The 17,465-nt window shown below is 51.7% G+C and overlaps 5 non-coding genes and 4 pseudogenes across 5 annotated transcripts; all 9 read left to right on the top strand.

Annotated features, from left to right (window-relative positions):
• The first annotated feature begins 736 nt into the window (after positions 1 to 736).
• LOC123724713 (uncharacterized) lies at positions 737 to 915 on the top strand (annotated as a pseudogene).
• Positions 916 to 1,364: 449 nt separating this feature from the next.
• LOC123724933 (U5 spliceosomal RNA) lies at positions 1,365 to 1,479 on the top strand. The gene has a single exon (XR_006757410.1). It is a non-coding gene; the product is annotated as a U5 spliceosomal RNA (small nuclear RNA).
• A 2,500-nt stretch (positions 1,480 to 3,979) lies between these two features.
• Positions 3,980 to 4,148, top strand: LOC123724717 (uncharacterized; annotated as a pseudogene).
• Positions 4,149 to 4,612: 464 nt separating this feature from the next.
• On the top strand, positions 4,613 to 4,727 carry LOC123724941 (U5 spliceosomal RNA). Its single transcript, XR_006757418.1, has one exon. It is a non-coding gene; the product is annotated as a U5 spliceosomal RNA (small nuclear RNA).
• Positions 4,728 to 7,495: 2,768 nt separating this feature from the next.
• LOC123724727 (uncharacterized) lies at positions 7,496 to 7,697 on the top strand (annotated as a pseudogene).
• A 448-nt stretch (positions 7,698 to 8,145) lies between these two features.
• LOC123724940 (U5 spliceosomal RNA) lies at positions 8,146 to 8,260 on the top strand. The gene has a single exon (XR_006757417.1). It is a non-coding gene; the product is annotated as a U5 spliceosomal RNA (small nuclear RNA).
• Positions 8,261 to 14,009: 5,749 nt separating this feature from the next.
• Positions 14,010 to 14,190, top strand: LOC123724728 (uncharacterized; annotated as a pseudogene).
• Positions 14,191 to 14,605: 415 nt separating this feature from the next.
• On the top strand, positions 14,606 to 14,720 carry LOC123724939 (U5 spliceosomal RNA). The gene has a single exon (XR_006757416.1). It is a non-coding gene; the product is annotated as a U5 spliceosomal RNA (small nuclear RNA).
• A 2,343-nt stretch (positions 14,721 to 17,063) lies between these two features.
• On the top strand, positions 17,064 to 17,246 carry LOC123724711 (U2 spliceosomal RNA). The gene has a single exon (XR_014379198.1). It is a non-coding gene; the product is annotated as a U2 spliceosomal RNA (small nuclear RNA).
• Positions 17,247 to 17,465: the final 219 nt, after the last annotated feature.

Here is a 17,465-nt window from a genome sequence, read left to right as displayed (position 1 = left end):
GGAAGTAGGCCCCCTGATCTCCCCGTGTCTGCCAGCAGGGGAGGACCTAACGCCCCAGCTCGTGCTGTATGGGGTGGGCCGAAGGCCTATTCCACCAAAGGCCTTCACCAAGCTCTGGCCCACCCTCACGTGTCTGAAGGCAGCACTGTGGTCCTCCCGCAACCTGCTGGTAGCGAAACAGGTCAACACCACCCCCCAGGCAGTGGCCATGGTAGCCACAGAAGCCCTGGGGTGGTACAGAAGGAAGGGGGCCTCGACCCCAGGCGAAGGGTCCCCCACAACACCCAAGGTCCCTGCGGCCACGGCCTGACAGCGCTGCGGCGCCTAGGGCGATGCACCTAGGGGAGGCATCTCCTCTGGGCCCCGAAGGACGGGACGGTGATTGATTCGGAAGAGCAGGAGGAGGCAAGTTTGATAAGGACTCACCCCGCTCCTGTACAAGGGACCGAAGACAGCTTTTTAACAAGTGACTTTTTAAATACATTTTTTATGTCTTAAAAATGTTTTTCCTTTTTAAATCATTTGTACACATTTTAAATGGCTTTTACAGATTTGATGTTTTATACAACGAAAAGTACTTTCATTAATGGTTGTTTTTATTGGTGTAAACAACGTGTACTTTTTAACAAATTCAAATGTAATTCAAATGCTGTGTTTTATGCCCCCATGCTGTTTGTTTGTGTATAAATGATGTAAAAATATAAATATGAGCTGTTTTTAAAGGAACTGTGACAATAAAACTTTTCCAAAAGAAAAAAAAAATCTGTTCTTATCAGTTTAATATCTGATACGTCCCCCATCGGGGGACTACATATTAAATGGATTTTTCGAACAGGGAGTCGGAAATGGGGCTTGCTCCGTCCGCTCCACGCATCGACCCGGTATTGCAGTACCTCCGGGAACGGTGCAACACTTTTCTCCCATTGTCAAGGAAAAAGAAATACACAAAGCTATGTAAAACAGCTAGCAGAAGAAGAGAAGGAATGAAAAAAGAAGAATCATCCAAACTGAAACAAGGGCGAAGCCCCCTTCATGGGGGTCCCCCGTTTTCCCGCCATTTTACTTAAAAAAAAAAAAAATAATAACAAAAAAATTGGCCAGGATTGTGTGTGTGTGTGTGTGTGTGTGTGTGTGTGTGTGTGTGTGTGTCTGTCTGTTTTTGACCCCCCCAAAAAAATACAATCACTTCACCAGGATTGTCTGTCTGTCTGTCTGTCTGTCTGTCTGTCTGTCTGTCTGTCTGTGACTTTTTACCCACAGCCCTCGAAAACTTGGAAGAGTGGGTTCGGGGACCACCTGCGGGGACCCGGCCTAGAGTGCACAGTGTGTGTCTCGGGCCCCGACCTCTGACTTCCATACGACTCTGGTTTGTTTCTCTTCATTACGCACAAGCCTTTCGCCTTTTACTAAAGACTTCCGTGGAGAGGAACACTTACGAGTTCAACTTATTTTTGGAAGGGCTTTGCTTCTGGCAGAGCCCGGTATCTTGTTTCAAGAGAAATTGACAGAGATGACGCCGAGGCTTTTTGCTCAGGCGTTTGACTTGAAGCCGGCTGACCGACCGACCGACCGACCGACCGACCGGCGTATTTTTCCACTCAAAGTAGTCGCTCGGGCAATTGAGTTCAAGCCCGACGATGACTGGCTTATTTGCCGGGCATTGAACAAATAGTCGCACTAGGCTTAAAGAGCTAGTGACTTAAAGACGCATTAGCGACTTGAAAAAAAAAACACCTGCCTGTCACCAGGGAAGCGTTGGGTGGGGAGGAGCCAACTTTTTCCAAACCGATGAGGTCTGCCGAGACCCCCGGGGGCCCGGCGGGTGCAGGGGTCAATTTGTGGGTTATCGCTTCTCGGCCTTTTGGCTCAGATCAAGCTTGGTACCGAGGTGCCCCAGAGCTCACTGAGTCAAAAGGTCGGAGATAGGAGGGCGGTAAGGTTTTTTGGTGCAGAATTATTTCCCGGGTTGGGAAAATTTGTTGGTTTTTTTTCTACTCGGTTTTTCTGTTGAAGTAAGCCGGAGACTATTGAGGAGGCCATTCTTCCGGAGAAGATGGCACGGAGGACAGCACCAACGTCGGTTCCTGTGATCGGACTAGCCAATACGGTGCGGTTTGCATGGAAGGAGAAGGACATGGAGCCTTTCGGGAGGGAGACCTTCGGAAGGAACCTACTAATGGGGGTGCTTCAACTGAGGGTAGAAGATGTCCTTTGCCTCTATGACAACCCATTGGAGGGAGCTTTTGAGGTCACGCTGCATACGGAAGAAAAACATGAGGAGACAATGCAGAAAGTGAGAAGAGTGGAAAAGGAAAAGCCCATGTGTCACTATGCCGTGACAAATCTGGCAAGGAACAATTTTAGAGTTGTGACTATTAACATGTATAATCCGCATGTGAAGGAAGAGGATGTGAGGGCCTTCCTGGGGAGATTTATGGACGGCATCTCCTCAGCAAGGCTCCTCAAGGACACGCTCGGGTTTTGGACGGGGAGGAGAAGCTACCAGGCTCTCCTTCGAGAAGACCCAAAAGGTCTGGGAGGCTACCTCCATCCTCCGGCTATGTTCTCCCTGGGGGCTGACAGGGGGACGTTGTACTATGCACGTCAGCCCCCGTTCTGCAGGCGTTGTATGGCCTATGGTCATATCCTCGCCTCGTGCAGCACAAAGAAGTGTAGGTATTGTGGATCTACGGAGCACGAGGCGAGGGACTGTGACGCGCCGAAGGCATGTCACGGGTGTGGCATGCTGACGCACCTGTGGCGTGAATGCCCGGCGCGTCAGAGGTCATACGCGTCTGCAGCAGGGGGGGGAGCGAGAGCCGGGGATGGGGGAAGAAGAGGAGGGGACAAAGAGCCAGGAAAAGGAACGGAGGAAAGGGACGCACGGCGGGAGAAGGAAAGAACGACAGCAGGAGCAGAAGAAGAAAAGGAAGAAGTGGACACGGTGGAATCGGAGGGGCGGGAGGCTGAAGGAGAGGAGGAGCAGGAGGCTGAAGGAGAGAAGGAGCAGGAGGAGGAAGGAGATAAGAGAGTGGAGGGGTCGGAGAAGTCAGCGGTGGAGAAGGAGACGGAGAAGGAAACAGAGAGGGAGGAGATAGAGAAGACGGCGGTGGAGAAGAAAGAGACAGAAAGGAAGGAGACAGGGAAGAAGGTGGTGGAGAAGAAAGAGACAGAAAGGAAGGAGACAGGGAAGAAGGTGGTGGAGAAGAAAGAAACAGAAAGGGAGGAGAAAGAGAAGGCAGTGGTGGCGGGACCAGTAGGAGAAGGAGTGAAGGAGTGGGGGGACAGTAAAGAGGTGAGATCACGGGTGGAGGAGCTGAGGGAGATGGTGGGGGGGCTGCCGGACAATATGAACGAAGCGAGGGGGGGGCTGACGGACGCAGAAAGGGATGTTCCCTGGCTGCGTCCTCCACCTATAAAGAGGCCAAAGAAGGGGGAGCGACCGGACAGCAGGAGGAAGAAGGGTGGTAAAAGGGGGGTGGGGGAAGGGCAGGAAGGAGAGGTTGCAGGGCCCTCGTGGGCTCCCTCTTCTTCATGTTCTTTTACACCCCTGGCAGAGCTGGACCTACCAGGCATGGCCAAGGAATGGGGAATGGAGGAAGGAGAAAGTTTCCTGTTTGGGGACATGGGGTGCTCGAGCCGGAGCCCGGAGTAGGGGGTGGTGGATTTGAGTGGGGGGCACAAGACACAGAGTGTGGGTGTGCCGGGTATTGGTGGTGTTTCCAGGGGAGAGGGGATGGCGGCCGACGGGGGAGCGTCAGGAGTGGAGAGGGCGTCCCCGTCGGTCGGGATGGGGTGAATTTTTCTTTGATTTTTTGGTGTGGGTTTTGGTTTGTAGATGGGAAGGGGAGGGAAAATGCTCCCATGACTTTTGGTTTTTGGGTTTGGTTATTATTGAATAGTTTTGAAATGTTTAATGGAATTTGTGTTTGAATTGATTGATTTGTATAAAATTTTTGTTGGGTTTTGAACGTAATAAATATATTTTATAATCATCTGTTCTTATCAGTTTAATATCTGATACGTCCCCCATCGGGGGACTACATATTAAATGGATTTTTCGAACAGGGAGTCGGAAATGGGGCTTGCTCCGTCCGCTCCACGCATCGACCCGGTATTGCAGTACCTCCGGGAACGGTGCAACACTTTTCTCCCATTGTCAAGGAAAAAGAAATACACAAAGCTATGTAAAACAGCTAGCAGAAGAAGAGAAGGAATGAAAAAAGAAGAATCATCCAAACTGAAACAAGGGCGAAGCCCCCTTCATGGGGGTCCCCCGTTTTCCCGCCATTTTACTTAAAAAAAAAAAATTTAAATAAAAAAAAAATTGGCCAGGATTGTGTGTGTGTGTGTGTGTGTGTGTGTGTGTGTGTGTGTGTGTCTGTCTGTTTTTGACCCCCCCAAAAAAATACAATCACTTCACCAGGATTGTCTGTCTGTCTGTCTGTCTGTCTGTCTGTCTGTCTGTCTGTCTGTCTGTCTGTCTGTCTGTGACTTTTTACCCACAGCCCTCGAAAACTTGGAAGAGTGGGTTCGGGGACCACCTGCGGGGACCCGGCCTAGAGTGCACAGTGTGTGTCTCGGGCCCCGACCTCTGACTTCCATACGACTCTGGTTTGTTTCTCTTCATTACGCACAAGCCTTTCGCCTTTTACTAAAGACTTCCGTGGAGAGGAACACTTACGAGTTCAACGTATTTTTGGAAGGGCTTTGCTTCTGGCAGAGCCCGGTATCTTGTTTCAAGAGAAATTGACAGAGATGACGCCGAGGCTTTTTGCTCAGGCGTTTGACTTGAAGCCGGCTGACCGACCGACCGACCGACCGACCGACCGGCGTATTTTTCCACTCAAAGTAGTCGCTCGGGCAATTGAGTTCAAGCCCGACGATGACTGGCTTATTTGCCGGGCATTGAACAAATAGTCGCACTAGGCTTAAAGAGCTAGTGACTTAAAGACGCATTAGCGACTTGAAAAAAAAAAACACCTGCCTGTCACCAGGGAAGCGTTGGGTGGGGAGGAGCCAACTTTTTCCAAACCGATGAGGTCTGCCGAGACCCCCGGGGGCCCGGCGGGTGCAGGGGTCAATTTGTGGGTTATCGCTTCTCGGCCTTTTGGCTCAGATACAAGCTTGGCACTGTGGTGTCTTAAAGCCCGCTGAGCCAAAAGGTCGAAGGAAGGCCGGAGGGAGGAAAGGTTTGGAGTGTGGGAGACGGTTTTTTTTCCATTTTCAATTTTTTTTTTTTTCTAGTGGCTTCTTTTTAAGAGAGCTTTTTTTCAAGATGGCTCGACATGCTCCAAACAAGATGCCTGGAGTCGGGATAGTGAACACGGTGAGGTTCGCCTGGAGGAACAAGGAGATGGAGCCGTTTGGGAGGGAGACCTTTGGGAGAAAAATATTGATTGGGATCCTAAAGTTGGAGGTGGGGGAAGTGTTGTGCCTCCAGGCGAACCCACTGGAGGTGGCTTACGACGTGACGCTCCACAAAGAAGACAGGTATGAGGACGTGATGAGGAGGGCGAGAGAAGTGGGAAAGGATGGACCGATGTGTCATTACGAGGTGACCAGCCTGGGAAAAACTAATTTCCGGGTGGTCACGGTTAATATGTATAACCCTCATGTGAAGGACGAGGAGGTGAGGACTTTCCTTGGGCGCTACATGGACAATGTCTCCTCGGCAAGGCTCCTCAGGGACTCCCTGGGCTTCTGGGATGGGAAGAGAGGATTCCAGGCGTTGCTCAGGGAGGACCCTGAGGGGTTGGGGGGTTACCTCCATCCGCCGGCGATGTTCTCCCTGGGGGCTGACAGGGGGACGTTGTATTATGCACGTCAGCCCCCGTTCTGCAGGTGTTGTATGGCCTATATCCTCGCCTCGTGCAGCACAAAGAAGTGCAGGTATTGTGGATCTGCGGAGCACGAGGCGAGGGACTGTGACGCGCCGAAGGCATGTCACGGGTGTGGCATGATTACGCACCTGTGGCGTGAATGCCCGGCGCGTCACCGGTCATACGCGTCTGCAGCTGGGGGGGGAGCGAGAGCCGGGGATGGGGGAAGAAGAGGAGGGGACAAAGAAACAAGAACTGGCACAGAGGAAAAGGACACACGGCGGGAGAAGAAGGACAGAGCGACAGTAGAAGAAGAAGAGGAAAAGGAAGAAGTGGACATGGTGGAATCGGAGGGGCGTGAGGCTGAAGGAGAGGAGGAGCAGGAGGCTGAAGGAGAGAAGGAGCAGGAGGAGGAAGGAGATAAGAGAGTGGAGGGGTCGGAGAAGACGGCGGTGGAGAAGGAGATGGAGAAGGGAACAGAGAGGGAGGAGATAGAGAAGACGGAGGTGGAGAAGAAAGAGACAGAAAGGAAGGAGACAGGGAAGAAGGTGGTGGAGAAGAAAGAGACAGAAAGGAAGGAGACAGGGAAGAAGGTGGTGGAGGAGAAAGAGACAGAAAGAAAGGAGACTGGGAAGACGGCGGTGGAGAAGAAAGAGATAGAAAGGAAGGAGACAGGGAAGAAGGTGGTGGAGGAGAAAGAGACAGAAAGGAAGGAGAGAGGGAAGAAGGTGGTGGAGGAGAAAGAGACAGAAAGGAAGGAGACAGGGAAGAAGGTGGTGGAGGAGAAAGAGACAGAAAGGAAGGAGACAGGGAAGAAGGTGGTGGAGAAGAAAGAGACAGAAAGGAAGGAGACAAGGAAGAAGGTGGTGGAGAAGAAAGAGAGAAAGGGAGGAGAAAGAGAAGGCAGTGGTGGCGGGACCAGTAGGAGAAGGAGTGAAGGAGTGGGGGGACAGTAAAGAGGTGAGATCACGGGTGGAGGAGCTGAGGGAGATGGTGGGGGGGCTGCCGGACAATATGAATGAAGCGAGGGGGGGGTTGACGGACGAGGAAAGGAATGTTCCCTGGCTGCGCCCTCCACCAATAAAGAGACCTAAGAAGGGGGAGCGCCCGGAAAGCAGGAGGAAGAAGGGTGGTAAAAGGGTGGTGGTGAAGGAAGGGCAAGGGGGAGAGGATGCTGGGCCCTCGTGGGCTCCCTCTTCTTCCTGTTCCTTTACACCCCTGGCAGAGCTGGACCTCCCAGGCATGGCCCAGGATTGGGGGATGGAGGAAGGAGCAAGTTTTCTGTTTGGGGGCATGGGGTGCTCGGGTCTGAGTTCGGAGGAGGGCCGGGTGGTGGATTTGAGTGGGGGGCACAAGACACAGAGTGTGGGTGTGCCGGGAATTGTTTTTGTTTCTAGGGGAGAGGGGATGGTGGCCGACGGTGGAGCGTCAGGAGTGGAGGAGGCGTCCCCGTCGGTCGGGAGTATAGGGTGAGTGTTTAATTTTGGTTATTTGATATGTGTATGGGTTTTGGTTTGTAGGTGGGAAGGGGAGGGTAGATGCTCTCATGACGTTTTGGTTTTTGGGTTTGGTTATTGTTGAATAGTTTTGAAATGTTTATTTTTGTGTTGATTGGAATTTGTATTTGAATTGATTGATGTGTGGAAAATTTTGGTTGGTTTGGAACGTAATAAATATATTTTGTAAAAAAAAATAAAAAAATAAAAAAAAAATATATATAAATCTGTTCTTATCAGTTTAATATCTGATACGTCCCCCATCGGGGGACTACATATTAAATGGATTTTTCGAACAGGGAGTCGGAAATGGGGCTTGCTCCGTCCGCTCCACGCATCGACCCGGTATTGCAGTACCTCCGGGAACGGTGCAACACTTTTCTCCCATTGTCAAGGAAAAAGAAATACACAAAGCTATGTAAAACAGCTAGCAGAAGAAGAGAAGGAATGAAAAAAGAAGAATCATCCAAACTGAAACAAGGGCGAAGCCCCCTTCATGGGGGTCCCCCGTTTTCCCGCCATTTTACTTTAAAAAATAAATAAATAAATAAAATAAAAAAAAAATTGGCCAGGATTGTGTGTGTGTGTGTGTGTGTGTGTGTGTGTGTGTGTGTGTCTGTCTGTTTTTGACCCCCCCCAAAAAATACAATCACTTCACCAGGATTGTCTGTCTGTCTGTCTGTCTGTCTGTCTGTCTGTCTGTCTGTGACTTTTTACCCACAGCCCTCGAAAACTTGGAAGAGTGGGTTCGGGGACCACCCGCGGGGACCCGGCCTAGAGTGCACAGTGTGTGTCTCGGGCCCCGACCTCTGACTTCCATACGACTCTGGTTTGTTTCTCTTCATTACGCACAAGCCTTTCGCCTTTTACTAAAGACTTCCGTGGAGAGGAACACTTACGAGTTCAACGTATTTTTGGAAGGGCTTTGCTTCTGGCAGAGCCCGGTATCTTGTTTCAAGAGAAATTGACAGAGATGACGCCGAGGCTTTTTGCTCAGGCGTTTGACTTGAAGCCGGCTGACCGACCGACCGACCGACCGACCGGCGTATTTTTCCACTCAAAGTAGTCGCTCGGGCAATTGAGTTCAAGCCCGACGATGACTGGCTTATTTGCCGGGCATTGAACAAATAGTCGCACTAGGCTTAAAGAGCTAGTGACTTAAAGACGCATTAGCGACTTGAAAAAAAAAAACACCTGCCTGTCACCAGGGAAGCGTTGGGTGGGGAGGAGCCAACTTTTTCCAAACCGATGAGGTCTGCCGAGACCCCCGGGGGCCCGGCGGTTGCAGGGGTCAATTTGTGGGTTATCGCTTCTCGGCCTTTTGGCTCAGATCAAGCTTGGTACCGAGGTGCCCCAGAGCTCGCTGAGTCAAAAAGTCGACGACAGGAGAGCGGTAAGTTTTTTTTTTGATTTCTTGGGTATTGTATCTCGGCCATTTTGTTCTTTGTTTATCTTTTTAGGGGTTTTTTTCCCTTTCTGAGAAGGAAGCAAGAGAGGAGTCGAGGGCGCCAATCTCCTAGCAGAGATGGCGCAAAATACATCATACAGGTCGGTCCCTGTGATCGGGCTTGCAAACACGGTTCGTTTTTCGTGGAAGAACAAGGAGTTGGATCCGTTTGGACGGGAAACATTTGGAAGGACTATCTTGATTGGAATCTTCAAGCTGTCAGTTAAGGACGTGTTTTGCCTACAAGGGAACTCATTGGAAGGAGCTTTTGACGTGGCATTACACACAGAAGAAAAACACAATGAGGTACTAAGAAAGGCGAAAGCAGTGGGAGGCACGAAGCCAATGTGCAATTATGAGGTGACCAGCCTTGCGAGGAATAATTACAGGGTTGTAACTGTAAACATGTACAATCCGTATGTCAAAGATGAGGAGGTGAGGGCCTTTCTGGGGAGATATATGGATAATGTCTCCTCAGCAAGGGCCCTCAAAGATTCACTTGGATTTTGGAATGGTAGAAGGGGTTTCCAGGCCCTCCTCAGGGAGGACCCGAAGGGGCTGGGTGGCTACCTTCATCCCCCGGCAATGTTCTCCCTGGGGGCTGACAGGGGGACATTATTTTATGACACGTCAGCCCCCGTTTTGCAGGCGCTGTATGGCCTACGGTCATATCCTAGCCTCGTGCAGCACGAGAAAATGCAGATTTTGTGGATCTGGAGAGCACGAGGCTAGGGACTGTGACGAGCCGAAGGCGTGCCACGGGTGTGGCTCATCCGCACACCTGTGGCGGGGATGCCCGGCTCGTCAGCGGTCATACGCGTCTGCAGCTGGAGGGGGGACAGGAGCGGGGGATGGGGGAAGAAGAGGAGGGGGAGGAGGCCAAGAACAAGACCCGACTACAGGCCCAGAGGTGAAGGCCTCAAAGGAGGAGGGAAGAGCGGCAGCAGGAAGAGATGGAGATGGCAAGGGAGCAGGAGAACCAGGAGGAGAGAAAGGAAAGGAAGCAGGAAGAAGCAAGGAAGTGGAGGAGCCAGAGAGAGCAGCAGAGGAGGAAGAGGTGGGGAAGAAGGAGACGGCGGAAGGACCAGAAGACGAGGAGGAGGGGGAGGGTGGGAGGGAGGGAGTGGGGGGACAGCATAACATCAAGTGCCCTAGTGGAGGAGATGAGGGGAATGGTGGAGGAGCTGGGGGGGAGGGGGGGTGGTGTTTCCCCGCTACACCAAACACCGAAAAAAAAGAAAGGGAAAAGGAAGGGGGGCTCGGAGGACAGCGAGAGGGGGGAGGGGGTGGCCAAACGAGCGATGGGGCTGGGAGAAAAATCTGTGTCCTCGCTGGCTTCCCCAGCCCCTCAACTCCAGGGGGTTGTGGAACAACCCAACAAGGATGAGGGGGGGACGCTGTTCTTGATTGAAGACATGGGCTCTCCCACTCTCTTCCCAACAAGTTACGAGGAGGGGGAAGTGGAGGAGGTGGGGGGTCAACCCAGGGTACAGGAAACTCAGAGGCCAAACACCATTCCATCATCCTGGATTGGTGGGATGGAGGAAGACGGGGGGACGTCGGGAGTGCGGAGGGAGTCCCCGCCGGTGGAGATGGAGCAGGGGAGCATCGGGTGAGCCTCCTGTTTTTGTTTTCATTGGGTTTAGTATTTGGGTGATGTTAGGTTGTTTTGTATTGATTTTAATTTAATTTTCTTTCAAGATGATTACTTTTGTTAGCTTAAATGTAAGAGGGTTAAGGGATGTTGTTAAGAGGAGGGCGGTGTTTAGTTTTCTAGAAGGGGTGGGTTTTGATTTCTGTTTTCTACAGGAGGTTCACCTGAGGGATGGTGGGGATGTCAATAGGTTTAGAAGGGAGTGGGACAAGGGAGAGTCGGTTTGGGGGATCGGGGGAGTGCACTCATCGGGGGTAGGGATTTTGTGTGGGCACAGAGATGTAAAGGTGGAGGGTTCTTTTGTGGTTATGCAGGGGAGGGTTATGGGGATGGATGTCACTTTTAGGGATAGTAGGTATAGGTTAGTGGTGGTGTATGGGCCACAGGTGGCGGCAGACAGGAGGGAGATGGTGGACTGTCTGACGCCCCTGTGTGTTACAAATAGGCACTTAGTGATAGGGGGGGATTTTAATATAGATTTAGGGGTAGGGGGTGATAGTAGTGCAGGCTCCATCACCGGGCTTATGGCTTGCCATGGTCTGGTTGATGGAGGCCTGCACACTACTCCGACAATGGCGGGTCCCACATGGCGCAACTCTCGGGGGGTTGCGCGGAGGCTCGACTATATTTTTCTATCTAGGTCTTTGGGTCAGTTGTCTGGGCGGCTGTTGCCTGTTTTCTTCTCAGATCACGACGGGGTGCTCCTGCAGGTGGGGCCGCCAGTCTGCCTCTTCGGTAGGGGGTACTGGAAATTAGATCGGGATGTGCTGGAGGAGCAAGCTTTCGTCGACACCTTTTTTGGTTTCTTTCGGAGGCTTGAAGGCCTCCGGTCCATGTGCGAGGGGGTGTTAGAGTGGTGGGATTTAGTGAAGGTAAGGATTAGGGCTTTTATAATAGGATATTGTAAGAGGAAAAAAAGGGAGGAAAGGAGGGAGGTGGATCGTATCCAAAGGTTGCTCGAACTCGAGTACGAGGCAGGCAACCTCGGCGGGTCGATTGACTGGGAGAGATCCACTGACCTGAAGGCGCAGCTCAGGGAGCTGCAGGAGCGGAAGGCTCGAGCTTTCCTGGAGCGTGCGCATAATGGCTTTCTAGAACATAATGAGACTTGTTCCGCTATGTTCTTTAAGTCGGTTAGGGGCAGACAGAGTAGGAAGATAATGCATGGGGTGAGGAAAGAAGATGGTAGCATAGTTAGAAAACCGGAGGAAATGGTCAGGGTAACAACTGATCATTTCCGAGGTTTATTTAAAGACAGGGTAATAGATGTAGAGCAGGGAAATGTGTTTTTAGAACACTTGTCCCGGCGATTGCCGGAGGACATTAGAGATGTGATGGAGGCTCAGATCTCCCTCGAGGAGGTTGAGAGCGCTCTCAGGAGGATGGGAAAAGGGAAGGTGCCTGGGATGGATGGGCTGCCGGCCGAGTTTTACCTCAAGTTTTGGGGTATACTTGGACCAGTGGTCCTCGAAGTCTTGAAGGCCATCCTTGAGACGGGGGTCCCGGGGGGATCAATGGCTGTTGGGGTGCTGTCACTTCTTTACAAGAAGGGGGAAGTAACTGACCTTGGCAACTGGCGGCCGTTGACCATGCTGTGCGTAGACTATAAGTTGTTAGCAAAGGTCTTAGCGGACCGGTTACGCACAGCCCTTCCCTACGTCATCCATGAGGATCAGACGTGCGGGGTAGAGGGCCGCTCGATTAGATGGAACCTACAGTTGATTAGGGACTCCATCGCTTGGGTAGAAGATAGAGGGCTGCCTTTAATGGTAGCAGCGCTAGATCAGGCGAAAGCCTTTGATCGCCATCTATAGATCTTTTCTATTCAGGGTGTTAGGTAGATTAGGATTTGGGGAAAAGTTTATAGGATGGATCCGTACTTTATATGTCGGAGCGGGGTGCCGGATTAGCGTTAACAGTCACTTAGGTGACGTTTTTGACCTCTCGTCTGGGGTCAGGCAGGGATGCCCGCTCTCGGCTCTCCTTTTCGTTCTGTACATGGAGCCTCTGGGGGCTGCCATTAGGGCAGACACAGGGGTGGAGGGCTTGCTGATTCCTGGAAGTGGCGGTCTCCGTGTAAAGTTGACCCAGTACGCCGACGACACCTCCTTGCTGCTTTGCACGGACTCGTGCCTGATGAGGTCCCTTGCCATCATTGGGGATTTCACCCGAGCGTCAGGGGCGGTTCTTAACCATGCGAAGTCTTCCGTTAAGTTTTTTGGAAGATGGAGTGGTAGGACGGATGTGCCCGGAGGGTTATCTCTCTGTAACGGGGCCCTGAGGATACTCGGGGTCCATTTTGAGACCTCCGGCTCAGCGACGCTGAACTGGAACATGGGCATCGCAGTGGTACAGAGGAAGCTAGCGATGTGGAGGGCTAGGTCTTTGTCCTTTTTAGGCAAGGTCCTGGTTCTCAAGGTGGATGTATTGCCATCTCTATTGTACTTGGCGTACATCTACCCATTGCCTGCTACTCTGAGGAGGCCTCTAGTGAGGCTGGTGTTTCAGTTCATGTGGGGTGGCAGGTACGAGTGGGTCGCCAGGGCACGCATGCTCTGTCCCATTGGGGAGGGAGGTAGGGGGGTACCACATCTCCCCCTCAAGCTGGACGCAATTTTTGTTTCTTTTTTGTTGACGGAGCTTGCTCAGCCAGTAATACACCCGTCCGGTTACCTCCTGCGGGTGTTCTTCTCGTATCAGGCGAGAAGCGTAATGGTGTGGTCTAACACGGGTCCTCGGGCGGAACAGCTGCCGTGGCACTTTGGCCATGCGGCCAAGTGGCTGCGTGCGCACCCCGAGGTTGAAGTCGCCCGAGTAGGTTTAGATCACAGGCACCTGTACGAGGAGGTCAGACGGGCAGTAAGTCCAGCACCTGTAGTGGGCATCCCGGAAGTGGTCTGGGAGGGAGTGCAGGCGCGGGGTCTGGACAACAGGCTCAAGGACCTGAATTGGTTGAGCCTCCACAAGTGTTTGCCGGTGCGCTCCACCATGTACCGGCATAGCTTGGCGCGATCCCCCACCTGCCCAAGAACTTCTTGTGGCAGGGAGGAGACTGTGCGCCATGTCTTTTGGGACTGTGCCATTGCCGGAGTAGTATGGGCGAAGGCACGGGTGTTGTTAGGAAGGGTTAGAGGTGATTTTGTGTTGACTTGGGCTAGGTTAGAGAGAGGTGTAGGGAGAGCGAGGGGGACGGATAGGGATAGGTTTCTGCTCTGGCTTCTCATGAGCCTCTTTAAGCGGGGGCTGTGGGAAGCCAGGCAGAACATGGTCAAGACAGGGAGAGATTGGGGGGTGGAAGGAATAGTGAGGAGGGTGGAAGGTGATTTGAGGGGGAGGATGAAGAGGGAGGAGAGGAAGTGGGGGCAGCACGCTGCCCGGGAGAGATGGAAGGGGGGATTAGGGCTGGGGTTATTTTAGAATAGGGACGGGAAGATAGGGAAAGGTAGTGTGTAGGATGACGGGGAGGGATGATGCTCCCCTGAGTTTTTTGTTTGGGTTTTATTTTGTTTTTGGAATACAAATGCCATTATTATTTGAATTAGAATGAAAATTATGATTTTGTAAAGTATGAATGGTATTGACGGTAATAAATTATTTTTTCTAAAAAAAAAAAAAAAATCTGTTCTTATCAGTTCAATATCTGATACGTCCCCCATCGGGGGACTACATATTAAATGGATTTTTCGAACAGGGAGTCGGAAATGGGGCTTGCTCCGTCCGCTCCACGCATCGACCCGGTATTGCAGTACCTCCGGGAACGGTGCAACACTTTTCTCCCATTGTCAAGGAAAAAGAAATACACAAAGCTATGTAAAACAGCTAGCAGAAGAAGAGAAGGAATGAAAAAAGAAGAATCATCCAAACTGAAACAAGGGCGAAGCCCCCTTCATGGGGTCCCCCGTTTTCCCGCCATTTTACTTAAAAAAAAATAATAATAAATTGGCCAGGATTGTGTGTGTGTGTGTGTGTGTGTGTGTCTCTGTCTGTTTTTGACCCCCCCAAAAAAATACAATCACTTCACCAGGATTGTCTGTCTGTCTGTCTGTCTGTCTGTCTGTCTGTCTGTGACTTTTTACCCACAGCCCTCGAAAACTTGGAAGAGTGGGTTCGGGGACCACCCGCGGGGACCCGGCCTAGAGTGCACAGTGTGTGTCTCGGGCCCCGACCTCTGACTTCCATACGACTCTGGTTTGTTTCTCTTCATTACGCACAAGCCTTTCGCCTTTTACTAAAGACTTCCGTGGAGAGGAACACTTACGAGTTCAACGTATTTTTGGAAGGGCTTTGCTTCTGGCAGAGCCCGGTATCTTGTTTCAAGAGAAATTGACAGAGATGACGCCGAGGCTTTTTGCTCAGGCGTTTGACTTGAAGCCGGCTGACCGACCGACCGACCGACCGACCGACCGGCGTATTTTTCCACTCAAAGTAGTCGCTCGGGCAATTGAGTTCAAGCCCGACGATGACTGGCTTATTTGCCGGGCATTGAACAAATAGTCGCACTAGGCTTAAAGAGCTAGTGACTTAAAGACGCATTAGCGACTTGAAAAAAAAAAACACCTGCCTGTCACCAGGGAAGCGTTGGGTGGGGAGGAGCCAACTTTTTCCAAACCGATGAGGTCTGCCGAGACCCCCGGGGGCCCGGCGGGTGCAGGGGTCAATTTGTGGGTTATCGCTTCTCGGCCTTTTGGCTCAGATCAAGCTTGGTACCGAGGTGCCCCAGAGCCCGCTGAGCCAAAAGGTCGAAGGAAGAAGGGCGGTAATTTTTGGTTTGTGAGAATTTGGTTTTTCAACAAGCGGCTTCTTTTTTGTTGGAAGAGAGCCTTACCGGACAAGATGGCAGAAAATGTTCCAAAAAGATCGGTTCCGGGGATTGGACTTGTAAACACGGTGAGGTTTGCATGGAGCAGCAAAGACATGGAGCCAATCGGGAGAGAAACATTTGGGAGATCTGTCTTGATGGGGATCCTGAATCTGACGGTTAAAGACGTTTTATGCCTTCAGGGTAACCCAATAGAGAAAGCATATGATGTCACCTTTTACACCGAGGCAATGCATGACGAAATCATGAAGAAGGTGAAGGCTGTGGGAGATACGAGGCCTTTGAGTTACTACGAGGTCTCAAGTTTGGTGAAGAATAACTTTAGGGTGGTAACTGTGAATATATACAACCCGCACGTCAAGGACGAGGAGGTAAGGGCATTCCTGGGGAGGTTTATGGACAACGTATCATCGGCGAGACTCCTCAGGGACTCCCTGGGGTTCTGGAATGGAAGGCGGGGTTTCCAGGCACTCCTCAGGGAGGACCCTACGGGATTGGGTGGATACCTCCATCCTCCTGCGATGTTCTCCCTGGGGGCTGACAGGGGGACGTTGTACTATGCACGTCAGCCCCCATTTTGCAGGCGCTGTATGGCCTATGGTCATATCCTCGCCTCGTGCAGCACAAAGAAATGCAGGTATTGTGGATCTGTGGAGCACGAGGCGAGGGACTGTGACGCGCCGAAGGCATGTCACGGGTGTGGCAGTTTGACGCACCTGTGGCGTGAATGCCCGGCGCGTCAGAGGTCATACGCGTCTGCAGCTGGGGGGGGAGCGAGAGCGGAGGATGGGGGAAGAAGAGGAGAGGAACAAGAGGAAAGAAAAGGCACGGAGGAAAAGGACACAGTGCGGGAGGAGAAGGAAAGAGCGGCAGCGGGAGAAGAGAGAAAGAAAGAAATGGACTTGGTGGAACCAGAAGGACGGAAGGCTGAAGGAGAGGAGGAGCAGGAGGAGGAAAGAGATAGGAGGGTGGAGGGGCTGGAGAAGACGGTGGTGGAGAAGAAGGAGACGGAGAAGGCAATAGAGAGGGAGGAGACAGGGAAGACGGCGGTGGAGGAGAAAGAGACAGAAAGAGAGGAGACAGAGAAGGCAGCGGTGGCGGGACCAGAAGGAGAGGGAGTAAAGGAGTGGGGGGACAGTAAAGAGGTAAAATCACGAGTAGAGGAGTTGAGGGAGATGGTAGGGGGGCTGACGGACACGGTGAATGACGCGGTGGGGGGGCTGACGGACGCAGATAGGGATGTTCCCTGGCTGCGCCCTCCACCGATAAAGAGACCTAAAAAGTGGGAGCGTAAGGACAGCAGGAGGAGGAAGGCTGGTAAGGGGTGGTAGGGCAGGGGGGAGAGGATGCGGGGCCCTCATGGGCTCCCTCCTCTTCATGCTCTTTTACACCCCTGGCTGAGCTGGACCTTCCAGGCATTGCCCAGGGTTGGGGGATGGAGGAAGGTGTTAATTTTTTGTTTGAGGGCATGGGGTGCTCGGGCCAGAGTCAGGAGGAGGGCGGGGTGATAGATTTAAGTGGGGGGCACAAGACAGAGTGTTTGCTTGTGCCGGGCACTGATTCTGTATCCAGGGGAGAGGGGATGGTGGCCGACGGCGGAGCGTCAGGAGTGGAGGAGGCATCCCCGTCGGTCGGGAGGATAGGGTGAGTTTATTTGGATTTTTTTGTTGTTATTATGGGGTTGGTTTGTAGTTGAGAAGGGGAGGGAAGATGTTTTCCTGGGTCTTTGTTTAAGGGTTTTTGGTTTGTGTAATTATTAAAGATGCCTAGTTATGATTTCGATTGGAATATATGGTTTTGTATTGAACGGCATAGAAAGTAATAAATATATTTTGTAAAAAAAAAAAAAAAAAAATCTGTTCTTATCAGTTTAATATCTGATACGTCCCCCATCGGGGGACTACATATTAAATGGATTTTTCGAACAGGGAGTCGGAAATGGGGCTTGCTCCGTCCGCTCCACGCATCGACCCGGTATTGCAGTACCTCCGGGAACGGTGCAACACTTTTCTCCCATTGTCAAGGAAAAAGAAATACACAAAGCTATGTAAAACAGCTAGCAGAAGAAGAGAAGGAATGAAAAAAGAAGAATCATCCAAACTGAAACAAGGGCGAAGCCCCCTTCATGGGGTCCCCCGTTTTCCCGCCATTTTACTTTAAAAAAAAAAATTTAATAAATAAATAAATTGGCCAGGATTGTGTGTGTGTGTGTGTGTGTGTGTGTGTG

Source organism: Salmo salar, chromosome 10 (assembly GCF_965601325.2).
Source record: "Salmo salar chromosome 10, fSalSal1, whole genome shotgun sequence".
Classification (NCBI taxonomy): domain Eukaryota; kingdom Metazoa; phylum Chordata; class Actinopteri; order Salmoniformes; family Salmonidae; genus Salmo; species Salmo salar.
This window is presented reverse-complemented; position numbering and strand designations above follow the sequence as displayed.